At 40.7% G+C, this 10,873-nt stretch overlaps 1 protein-coding gene across 4 annotated transcripts in view; it reads left to right on the top strand.

Annotated features, from left to right (window-relative positions):
• The first annotated feature begins 259 nt into the window (after positions 1–259).
• LOC141518034 (sodium-dependent phosphate transport protein 2B-like) overlaps positions 260–10,873 on the top strand; it is a 35,846-nt gene continuing 25,232 nt past the window's right edge. Inside the window, exons 1-2 of one of the 4 annotated variants that reach the window (XM_074229679.1) lie at positions 260–343; positions 4,325–4,379. The gene's annotated coding sequence lies outside the window, so the exon portion shown is untranslated. Of the gene's footprint in view, positions 344–4,324; positions 4,380–5,721; positions 5,876–5,927; positions 7,074–10,873 lie in introns of those variants that run through there. The other 3 variants (XM_074229678.1, XM_074229680.1, XM_074229681.1) reach the window with 3 other exon arrangements.

Genomic DNA, 10,873 nt, shown 5'->3' with positions numbered 1-10,873 from the left:
CCTTTCCCTCACTTAAATCCAATTCACTTGCAAGTCATGGCATCACCTCCCTGATGTCATCTTCTTCAAGAATGAAAGACAAACAATAACAATTTCTCTCACCAAGCACTTTCTTTGCTTCATTTCAAGGCAACTGACCTCCATGGATGAGAGCCTCTTTTCCCTTCCAGAGCTTCTGATGGTCATCTACCATTTATCCCTCATCTTAATGGGAATCAAGCGATGGATAACAGAAGTAGGAAGAGGTCTCAGAAGATTGTATGATATGGTGATCAAGCCCCAAGTCACAATCATCCACAGACATTTCTTGAGCATGTAACCACACCAGAATTCTCAACCTAGGGTCTGTGAACTTCCTTTTTAAATATTTTGGTAATTGTTTTTTAGTGTAATTGGATACTTTCAAAATCCTATTCATTTAAAAACATGATACTGAGAAGGGTTCTATTGGCTTTACCAGCATGCCAAGGGGGATCTAAGACAACCAAAAACTGTTAAGATTCCAAAATATGTCAAGGCCTTGGGAAGAATACAAAAGCACCTAGCTGAGGGACTTTATGCAAACTACTTCTGGGTCCTGATGACATCATATAAGTTTGGAAGACTCAAAACTCCCATTACATTACACATGGTTGTTATTTCATTCTCTCCATCCTCCTATGGACTCTGGCCAGTTTTTAAGATTTATTGTAGATTGAGTTTTTGGATTACAGGTACATTTAGAGCTAGCCTGTCCCAGACCAGAGGAAGTTCCTAGAATTAATTTCCCAAGAAATGACTTACCTATAAGTACACTACTGCTTTCATTAGCCAGGTACAGACTCTGAACTGCCTTGTGGGCCCATGAAGCTGCCAAAATCTTTCTCTAGTATCAGGTAAATCTGATCTAGATCTCTTTTCTCATGAGAGTGACAAAGAACCATGGGATCCTGGATTTAGAGCTGTAAAGGACCTCAGAGTTCAATCCCCTCATGTTACAGATGAAGTAAATTGACCCCCAGGGAAGCTAAGTGATTTGTCCAATCACATAGGTAGTAAATGTGTTCCTACACTTAGTGGGCCCCCAAGGACAAAACAAAGCACCACAGATGGAGTTGCAAGGAGATAAATTTAGACTTGATATCAAGAAAAATTTCCCAACAATTACAGCTTGGCATAGTGCAATAATCTGGCTGCCTGAGAGATGGTCCATTCTCCAACTCAAGTTAGAAATGCTATCATGAGGACCCCTTTGCAGATATGGACTGGGTTAGATGGCCTCTAGAGTGCCAGCCATTTCTAAAATTCTCTGATTCAGGGATTTCTAAGCTTCCTTCCAGTTTCCAAGTCCCATGATATCTTTCCATAATCAAAAAGTATCTGTGAGATAAAGGAATCTCCTATTCTGTGTGAATGGGTTATCTTCAGTGCATTTTCTTTTCTAGATAACATGTGTTTTAAAAGATTTCTTAATCCGAAGAAACAATTTCCATAGGTAGAGTTTAAGTTTCCTCAGATTTATCAGGAAGTTTGGGAGTCACCTCCCATTCTTGTAAAGTCAAACCTAGAAAAAAAACTAGAATGAAAGAAGACTCATACCTGCTGAATATCTTCTAGACCCTTGCTTAAATCCACTTTATCCTTCTTTTAAGTAATAAGTAAAGAATTTGATTGAGCAGAGTCACACAGTCTGATTTCAGACCTCTTGCTGAGAATCCTAAATCCCCATGGTTAAAAAGTTTTTAATGTAAAAAAAAAAACCCATGTATTTCACCACTCTCCACCCCACAATGTGTTGGAATGGATATTTTCTCTTTTGTTTTGTTTTGTTTTCTTTTCTTTTCTTTTCTTTTTCTGTTTTTTTAGATTTTTGCAAGGCAATGGGGTTAAGTGGCTTGTCTAAAGCCACACAGCTAGGTAATTATTAAGTGTCTGGGGTCAAATTTGAACTCAGGTACTCCTGACTCCAGGACCCGTACTCTATCCACTGTTGCCACCTAGCCATCCCCGAGATTTTTTTTTTACCAAAAAATATTACTTTTTTCAGGGGGGATAATGTAAAAAGCTTTCTGTTTTTGTTTGTTTGTTTGTTTGTTTTTAACTTTTCCTTCTGACATCAGAGGAAAAGAGTGTAGAACTAGAAGTCTGGTGTTGCTGGGTCCCAGTTCCATAGTGTCAGTACACAAGCTGACTTTGGACCCCAGCTGCAGAAATGACAGAGGATCATTTGATGCTGAAATAATCAAGTGCCAATTCTGACATCATACCTTGATATACATATATCAGTCCAGGAGAGGCACCCTGGCTTCTTTGAATTTTCTATATTAATGAGAAACAAGTAATAAAACAACCTTTGCTTACCTTCCAGGACTGTTTCTACTTTCCAATAGCTCTAATGGTTTCTTGAGATTGGAAAGTACTATGCAGACAACCCCCAAAGGAAGGGCTTGCAGAGAGAAGATGCTAGGGTCTGAAACTGAGTAGGAGACAAGACCAGGGAATGTTGTTTATCTCAGCTCCTGTTCTCTTCATCTCCATGCCTTACTTCCTGCCCTAGTTCTAGAATCCAAATATTTTCATCATAGCTTTTGAAGAATAATGTCGGGATGAAACTTAGAGCAGAGTTGGGTTTGAGAGAAACACTGTATGGGTAGTTAGATGGTATAGTGGATTGAGCCCTGGACCTGGAGTCAGGAAGCCCTAAGTTTCAATGCAGTCTTAGACACTAACTATAGTTTGCCAGAAATTAAGTGACTTGTCCAGAGTCACAGAGCTATGAAGTATATTAGTACAAATTTGAACTCAGTTCTTCCTGACTCCAGACCTTAAGATCTATCCATCATACTATCTAGCTACCCCTAGAGACACACTTTTTTAGCTGTCCCTGAAGAATAGATACTTTTCCCACAGGGATAAGTGAAAGAAGCTTCTAGCTGTTCTACATATTAGTAGGTGGGGGCAGCTAGGTGGCACAGTGGATAGAGCGCCGGCCCTGGAGTCAGGAGTACCTGAGTTCAAATCCAGCCTCAGATACTTAATAATTGCCTAGCTGTGTGGCCTTGGGCAAGCCACTTAACCCCATTTGCCTTTCCAAAAAAAAAACAATAAAAAACCCTAAAAACATATTAGTAGGTGACTAGGGATCAATCAACAAGCATTTACCATGAACCTTTTAAAGCCCCTGAGTTAGGTGAGGTCCCTACTTATTTTTTTTTTATTTTTAGGTTTTTTCCGAGGCAAGTGGGGTTAAGTGGCTTGCCCAAGGCCACACAGCTAGGTAATTATTAAGTGTCTGAGGTCGGATTTGAACTCAGGTACTCCTGACTCCAGGGCCGGCGCTTTATCCACTACGCCACCTAGCTGCCCCTGAGGTCCCTACTTATAACATGGCTTGGCTTATTTAAATCATGCCAGGGGAGATAATATGTAAAAATGGAAAATATACACACACATATATAAAAACTAGGTATTTGGGGCAGAGGGAGAAGCAAGGACAACTTGGGGAGGGATCAGGATTTTTTCATATTGAAAATGGTTCTTGAGCAGAACTATGGAGGAAATTAAGGATTATGTGTGTTCAAGGTAGAAGTGCATTCCAGGTATGCAAGGATGGGAGGTATGGAGATGGGAGACTTAATGTCCCAGTTTGGAACTAGAGCATGGGAGGAGAGTGATGTGTTAAGTAAACTTCAATCCATTAGTTGGAACCAGTTTCTCCTCTACTCCTCTACAGGTTTTCTGTACATAGTACACACTTAATAAATGTTGTATGAGGATAAAGATCTATTGTATGAAGATAAAGGATCAATGCAAAAATAAGAACCAAATCCAGTATTCTAATTCTAGCCTGGAGGCTATTCTTACCTTAGTCTCCACCAGGAGGAGAGGGAGGAGGTTTGAACTTTGGATTCATAGGACAAGTCTTGAATCTTGATACCGCCCCCCCCCCCCCCCACACACACACACACTGTGACTCTGGAAAAGTCACCTGGACTTTTTGTAAAAAGAGAATATTAGTTTAAAATATACCTCTAACTTCCTCTTCAACTCTTGAGCTGCCATATTTTGATTATGTTTCTGAGTTTGAATGAAAGTAGGATAAAGTACAATGGGAAATGATACTCCTCTGTTAGCAAATATGAATGTAAACTTCTTGAAGGCAGGGACTAAATGGTTCATTCTGTCTTTGTAGCCTTAGTGCCTAAGGCAAACTAGATGTTTTGGGAAAGGGAAAAGGTACTTAATAAGCTCCTCTTAGACGTTAAGCACTGTGCTAAATAAACACTTTATAAATAATATCTTATTTGATCCTAGCCACAACCCTGGGTTGCTATCCATTTTACAGATAAGAAAACTAAAGCAGACAGAAGTCAAGTGACTTGCCCAGGGTCACACACCCAGTAAGTATGAAGCCAGGTTTTCCTCACCTAGCTGCCTTTGTGAAATTAATGGTTTTTGATTGCTTACTCTTTGACTTTGTCACCATCTTTGACTTTCACCCTCTACCCTTGAAGTCCCTTCTCCTGTGGGGGAATTCTTCTCAGGATTTCCATTTTAAGGAAGGATCTGGAACAGATATTATTCACTCTCAAAATTTCTCCACCCACAACCAGTGTACCTGGACACCCTCCCCACTTCCTTTTCAATTCTCTTTCCTGGGTTCTCTTCCTCCTCAGAACATGAGGTCCTGGATTAAAGGCATTCTTTCCAGGGACTTGTTTTTATATCTCCAGGGCTTTAGCAGAATATCTGGCACATAATAAGTACTTAATAAATTGTTGTTGATTTGAGTTATTATTAAGAAAAAGAGTTACCCCATCATAAAATGAGAATGTAATCTTCCTCAAGACAGGGACTGTTTCACTTTTGTCTTGGGTCCTAAAGGCCTAAAACAAACTAAAGGTTTTAATGAAAATTATTAAATAATAAACTGGTTTTTTTTCCCAAATTCAATTAACTCCCATTACCTTCCCCCGAATTTCACAGATAAGGACTAATTCCATGGAGTCAAAAATAGAGCAATAATATGATTCAATCAAATCCTCTTTTTGATCTTATGCTAACTTCCTTCTTTCCTTCTTCCATCCATCCATCCTTCCTTCTACCTTTCATCCATCTATCTACCTATCATCTATCTATCTATCTATCTATCTATCTATCTATCTATCTATCTATCTATCCATCTATCCATCTATCTATCATCTATGTATGTCATCTAACTAATATCCTGGGCCTATTCCAGACCCAGCAATTCAACCAACTATTAGAAGCAATGAGAAATAGGGGTTTCCACCTGGGTGAGCACCTGAGCATTGAATGAGATAAAACATTCTTTGTTTTGAAAAGATCTGTCAAAGGATTTCTAATTGGCTTGCCTTTTTTTTATGACCCTTCCAGCCTTGGCTTTTAAATTGGCCTATAAATGCCCTTCTCCACCCAGTTTAAACCCTGAGAGGAAAGGCTGGTCGCCAAAGTGTCTTCCCGGTCCCTTCTTTGGAAGGGACGTTGAGGTGCCCGGGGAGAGAGTCGGGGGAGCCCCAAAGCGCCCGGAGCTCTTAGACCTGTGGCTGGCCCGGCCTCAGACTGCCGGCTCCGCTGCCGGCCTCAGGGATGGACTGAGAAGGGCCCCTGGTGTCGGAGCCCCGAGAGCGCGGGAGCAGGTGGGCAGCGGCGCCGGGGCTGGGCAGCCGGGCTGAGCAGGCAGACGGCAGGTAGGCTGAGTCCCGGTGGGCCGGCCTGCCGCGGGATTGGAATGTGGAGTGGCCGCTGACAGCAGCAGGAGTTGCCGCCGTATCTTTGCGCAACACCTTCCTCTATATAAACCCAGGGCTCGGGAATACCTGCCGGAGTCATTCCTTTAGTTCTTTAGCCCGGGAGGAAAAAAAAAAAAGGACTGGTGAGTACAGGCGATTCTGGAACTGGGACAGAGCGTCTTCTTTCGTTTATTTAAAAAGTGCTCGAAAGTTTGTGTCTGCTCCTCTTTTTCCCCAGACTGCTCTGCTTTGTGGAGAGGTCCTGAGGGGGAAGATGCATGGGACATCCTTTTAACTTTTCCGGGAAGCATTAAAGGAGGTCGCTAAAACGTTCCAAACTTTTGATCACTGGATTTCCCCTTTTCCTTAATTATTTTAGGTCTTGAGATAGAAGAAGGCTCGACTTCTCGAGACCCAAATGATGCTTCTTCTCTCTGCCGTCCATTAGACAGTGGCCAAGGCACGGTGCAGAGAAGAATTTCAGTGTTACCTGCTGGCAAAGGAGCCAGTCTCTAAGTGTTTGTGGGGAAGGGGTGGCCGGTTGCCTGTTTCCCCTGGAAAAGGAGGGTTTTCTCTTGAGTTGAGGAGGGGAGGGTTAGAAAAGCTGTCACTTTTCAGCAGTTAGAAGCCAGTGATGTGGGGCAAGTGGACAGGTTTGTGGGGAGGCATCTTTTGGAAAGGTATTCTCGTTTGAGAAGGTAAGGGCAGCCGGTTAATTTAGGACTATACAGAGAAAGTAATCCCATTTTTTTTAAGGCGGTGATGATGCCAGAGGGAGTAGGAAGACGACTGGCTTTGGAGCCAGAGGACCTACTCCTCCCTTCTTGGAGACATTGCGACTCCTCCTTTGAGCAGCTTCAGTTCCCTCATCTGTAAAATGATATTATTAAACTAGGTGATCTTTAAGGTGACTGTCTTTAGATTCGAGGAGTTCTCTGCTTAAGAATAGTGCTGGACAGGACATCTGGGCTCAGATCCTGGGTACCAGTTCTCTGTGACCTCTCATTTGTCCGAGCTTCAGCCTAAAATTGAACTAATATTGTAACGAAAATATTTTTGCAAACTCTCTTAAGTTCTATCGATATCATAAATTTTAGAGCCGGAAGGGCTTTGAAAGGCCACCATTTAATTTAGTCCAGATCTATCATTTTACAGATGGGGAAATTGTCAGAGAGATTGGCTAACTTGCCACCCAGGTAGTGTTGAGTCTGACTCTGACTGAGCTCAGCTTGAGCAGTTCTCTTCAGTGTTGCTTCTTTCTGCTGCTGAAGTGGCTTTACAGGCTACATTTCATCTCCCATTGAAAAGGAAAAAGAAATCCTTTCTGCTCCCTGGAATTTGGTAGGTTGGTCTGGTTGGTGGTGTCTTGGGTTAGCTGTATGCCCTCCAGCAGTTCTCTCGTCCCTCCTTCCTCCTGGCCTTCCCTCCCCACCCCATTGTTGTTTTCTTTTGCGAAGTTAAGGTGGCCGGGAACTTTATACAATTGTTTTAGATCTATAGATTGCCAAGTGTCTCCTTGATAAAGATCTTTTTTTTTTTTTAAAACTTAGTTTTGGGGAATCTTAACTAGTAAGAAGAGTTTTTCCAAGTTGTTTGAAAATCTCAAATAATTGAATTTTCTTTTACTCCCATACTTCATTGTAATGTGTGCTAAGTAGTGTCGGTATGAGTCTGTTATTACTGTTAAAAAGCCAACATACTCCAATCGTGCAATTTAATGAAGATTCAGTAGCTCTGAACCCCTGGTAGATTGCTGGGATTTAGAATATTTTGGGTGCTATGTGGTTTTCTGTTGCCATCCTAAGTAGAAATAAAAACATCAGCAATATGAGATGAAATAAAAGCCTTTGGACTACATTTTAGCAAGGAAGGCCTAAAAAAATCTATTGTACTTGTGATTCAGTGAAAAGTCTTGGTGGTTTTTCTGTTTCATCCCTATATTTCCTCTGATGACTGCTATCATTAGCCTCTCTTTCTGTAACTTGATTCTTTTTGCTTCGGCAGTTACATGTTTCTCCTAAATAGAGCAATTCTCTCAATGCTGGTCAGGCAGGAGTGATGGAGCCCTATTCTTTGGTCTGCCTCAGAATGGAATTGGAGACCTCTTTATTTTATAATAAAAAATTAAGTACATCAAATTATATGTACAAAATGCTATAAATGTTAACTATTATTAATCTGTCTACCTTTCCTTATGACCTGAGTAGAGTAACGATTTGTCTCCCTCTTTTGCAAATATTACTTTATTTTATTTTATAAGGCAGTGGGGTTAAGTGACTTGCTCAAGGTCACACAACTAGGTAATTATTAAGCATCTGAGGTCAAATTTGAATTTAGGTTCTCCTGACTCCAGAGCTGGTGCACCACCTAGTTGCCCCCACTCTTTTACAAATAAAAACTGACAGAAGTAGAGACGTGCTAAGGGCCACATCCTAGGCAGTAAGGTTTAATGAAGGGTTGGAGCTGAGGTCTATGTCTTTTAATAATTATCCAAAATAATTTTCAGCAGGACAGGAATTAGAATATAAATCATCATGAAACTGCCTCTTGCTCGTCTCCTTTTCTGGCAGTCCTTTTCTCTGGAACGGCAAATCAGTTCTGAGTTAGAACTAGAGGGAGGTCAGGTCTGACTCCCTAATCCTCATTTTACAGTCGACAAACCTTGAGACCCAGGGATGTTGTGATTCTCTCAACATGAGACAGAGAATCAACATGAGGAAGGATTGGAATTAAGGTCTTCTGTTTCCACAAGTTACATTCTCTCCATTACACCAAAACTGTTCCCTTTCTTGTCCTATATTCACTGCTTTGTGGAAGACATTGCAAGGTATGGAGTGACCTAAACAAAGTGGGGCAAAGAAAAGTCAGAGTTACTCCCTACCTGACTTGGGACTAATCTGGCCATTTTAGAAATGAATGCAGTTCTGTGCCTCTGGAAGGTAAGGGAGGCAAGAGTTTGAGAAATTTGGGGGGAAGATACACTTCAGGAGAATCAGGATTTATTAAAGGATAGATCACACAGGACTGAAAATTTCGTAGTTTTCCCCATTCTCCTGATACTTTTAGACTAAGTCTAGTCAGAGTCTAGTATAGATCATTTAGCATCCCATCCCCCATTATAGGCAATTTGCTGGCCTCTGAATCAATAGATCAACCATCATTTATCAAAGGCCCACCTACAAAATAGAAGGAAGCTAGCTGACTTTAGTAGATAAAGCCCTGGATCTGGAGTTAGGAGGACCTGAGTTCAAATGTGTCTCAGACTCTTGCCAGATGAATGACTCTGGACAAGTCATTTAACTCTGTTTACCTTAATCTACTAGAGAAGGAAATGGCAAACCATTCCAGTATATTTGTCAAAAAACCACCCCACAGACTGGGACATAATTGGCTGATAACAAAATGTCACCCCAAAAGAATTTACAAGCAAGGTTACTAGTTTGCCTTAATTAAAAAAAATGGTTTGGAAATGGGGCAGCATATACAGTTACCTCTTTCCTAGATTTCAGTCTAGGTGAATTGACCATAATAACTTGTGTGTCACTAATACCAAAACACTTCCTCTCCCATTCAGACACACCTATAATGGTTTTGTCGTTGAACACCTAGCTCTTCCTAAAGAGAAGACAATTCTGCCCTTGAAGTATCTCTGTGAGTTTAAGAAATTCCCTCATCCCTGCCCTCGTCCTCTTGCTGTTAGATGGAACCCTAAGCAGCCCGGGCTATCCCGAAACAAGATTAGCAACCCCTTAGAGAACTGAGAATTTATTCTAGTTTTACCTATTTTACCTATTCTGGTTTTACCTTGGCCAAGCAGAGAATAAATGGAGTAAGTGAAGCTTCCAGTGATTGAATTCTGCAGGTCTGTTGGATTGAGTAAATGGGTCTCTGTATGTCTGCTTGGAAAAGGGTGTTAATTGATTATGTGCCAACATCCTTCACTTATTTTTTGTTCTGATGCTGCCAGGTGCCCTACTTTATCACCTGGCTTTCTCATCCACAGGAGCTTCTTTGGCTCTGTGGGTGGAAAAGGCCAAAAGAGGTGGAAGGGAGTGGCTCAAACAACTGAAGCAAATGTTTGCTAGGTAGGTTATCCTGCTCTTCTGGCTTCATGAGTATTAAATGATCAGGCTCCATTGGCACTGAAGTCTGCCTAAAACTCAACTTACTTAGCATTGCTTGGGATTCCTGCCTAGGTGAATTGGGGTTTCTCTGGAACTACTTCAAGCAAAGCTAAAATGTTGCTGAAATAAAGGCCATTGAATTTTTTCTTCTGTACATTTAAAAGGCATCTTGGAATCCTAAAAAATCCTAAAAGAGGAGAATGACCTTGAATTTCAGTTCTTTTTGCCAATAGCCCCCATTATATCACTGACTAATTTCATGAGTGAAAAAGCCCATGAAGATGTAATCTCATATAAAAGTAGACTTACTCTGACCTTATTTTCAGGGGGGAAGAAGGATGAAGTAGGTTAAATGTTGTTGCTTACTGATAACCAAGTGTAAAGGAAAGTGAAACTTCCCCAAATGATCATTTACCACTTACTGATAGTAAAGGGTAGAAAAAGTTTTTTTCTTTAAACTGTCAGTGGCTAACAGGTGATTTGAGAGATGATATTTGTTCATTCACTCTTCAAATATTTGTTTTTGTGACATCTCTCTAAGTATTTCCATCTGGAACAAATCTTTTGTTGAACAGGTTCTCTCAGTTTCCCAACTTCATTGTTTGGTTTAAATGGGCCAAGTTAGAAAAATCTAAGAAATAATACTTCTCTGGGGTACAAGAGAAGGCCTTATTTTTTTTTATTTGTAACTATTAGAAATTTGACTATTCAAAAATGTGTCCTTCCTCCAAGGTAACTAAGGGAAAAAAAATAGCTCAGTAAATATAGTGATAGTCATCAGACCTCTTGGTGATAGACAGATGACAAATGATACTTCTCTGTATGCTATATTCAAATTTGGATTTTTTGAGAGGCATGGAGTAACTAGATGACTCAGTGGATAGAATATTGGACCTAAGGTCAGGAAGACTTGAGTTCAAATATGGCCTTAGATACTTTACTAGCTGTGGAACCCTAGAAAAGTCACTTAAATTCTGTTTGTCTCAGTTTTATCTGTAAAATGAACTGGAGAAGGAA

The sequence above is a fragment of the Macrotis lagotis genome, chromosome 3 (assembly GCF_037893015.1).
Source record: "Macrotis lagotis isolate mMagLag1 chromosome 3, bilby.v1.9.chrom.fasta, whole genome shotgun sequence".
NCBI lineage: Eukaryota > Metazoa > Chordata > Mammalia > Peramelemorphia > Peramelidae > Macrotis > Macrotis lagotis.
This window is presented reverse-complemented; position numbering and strand designations above follow the sequence as displayed.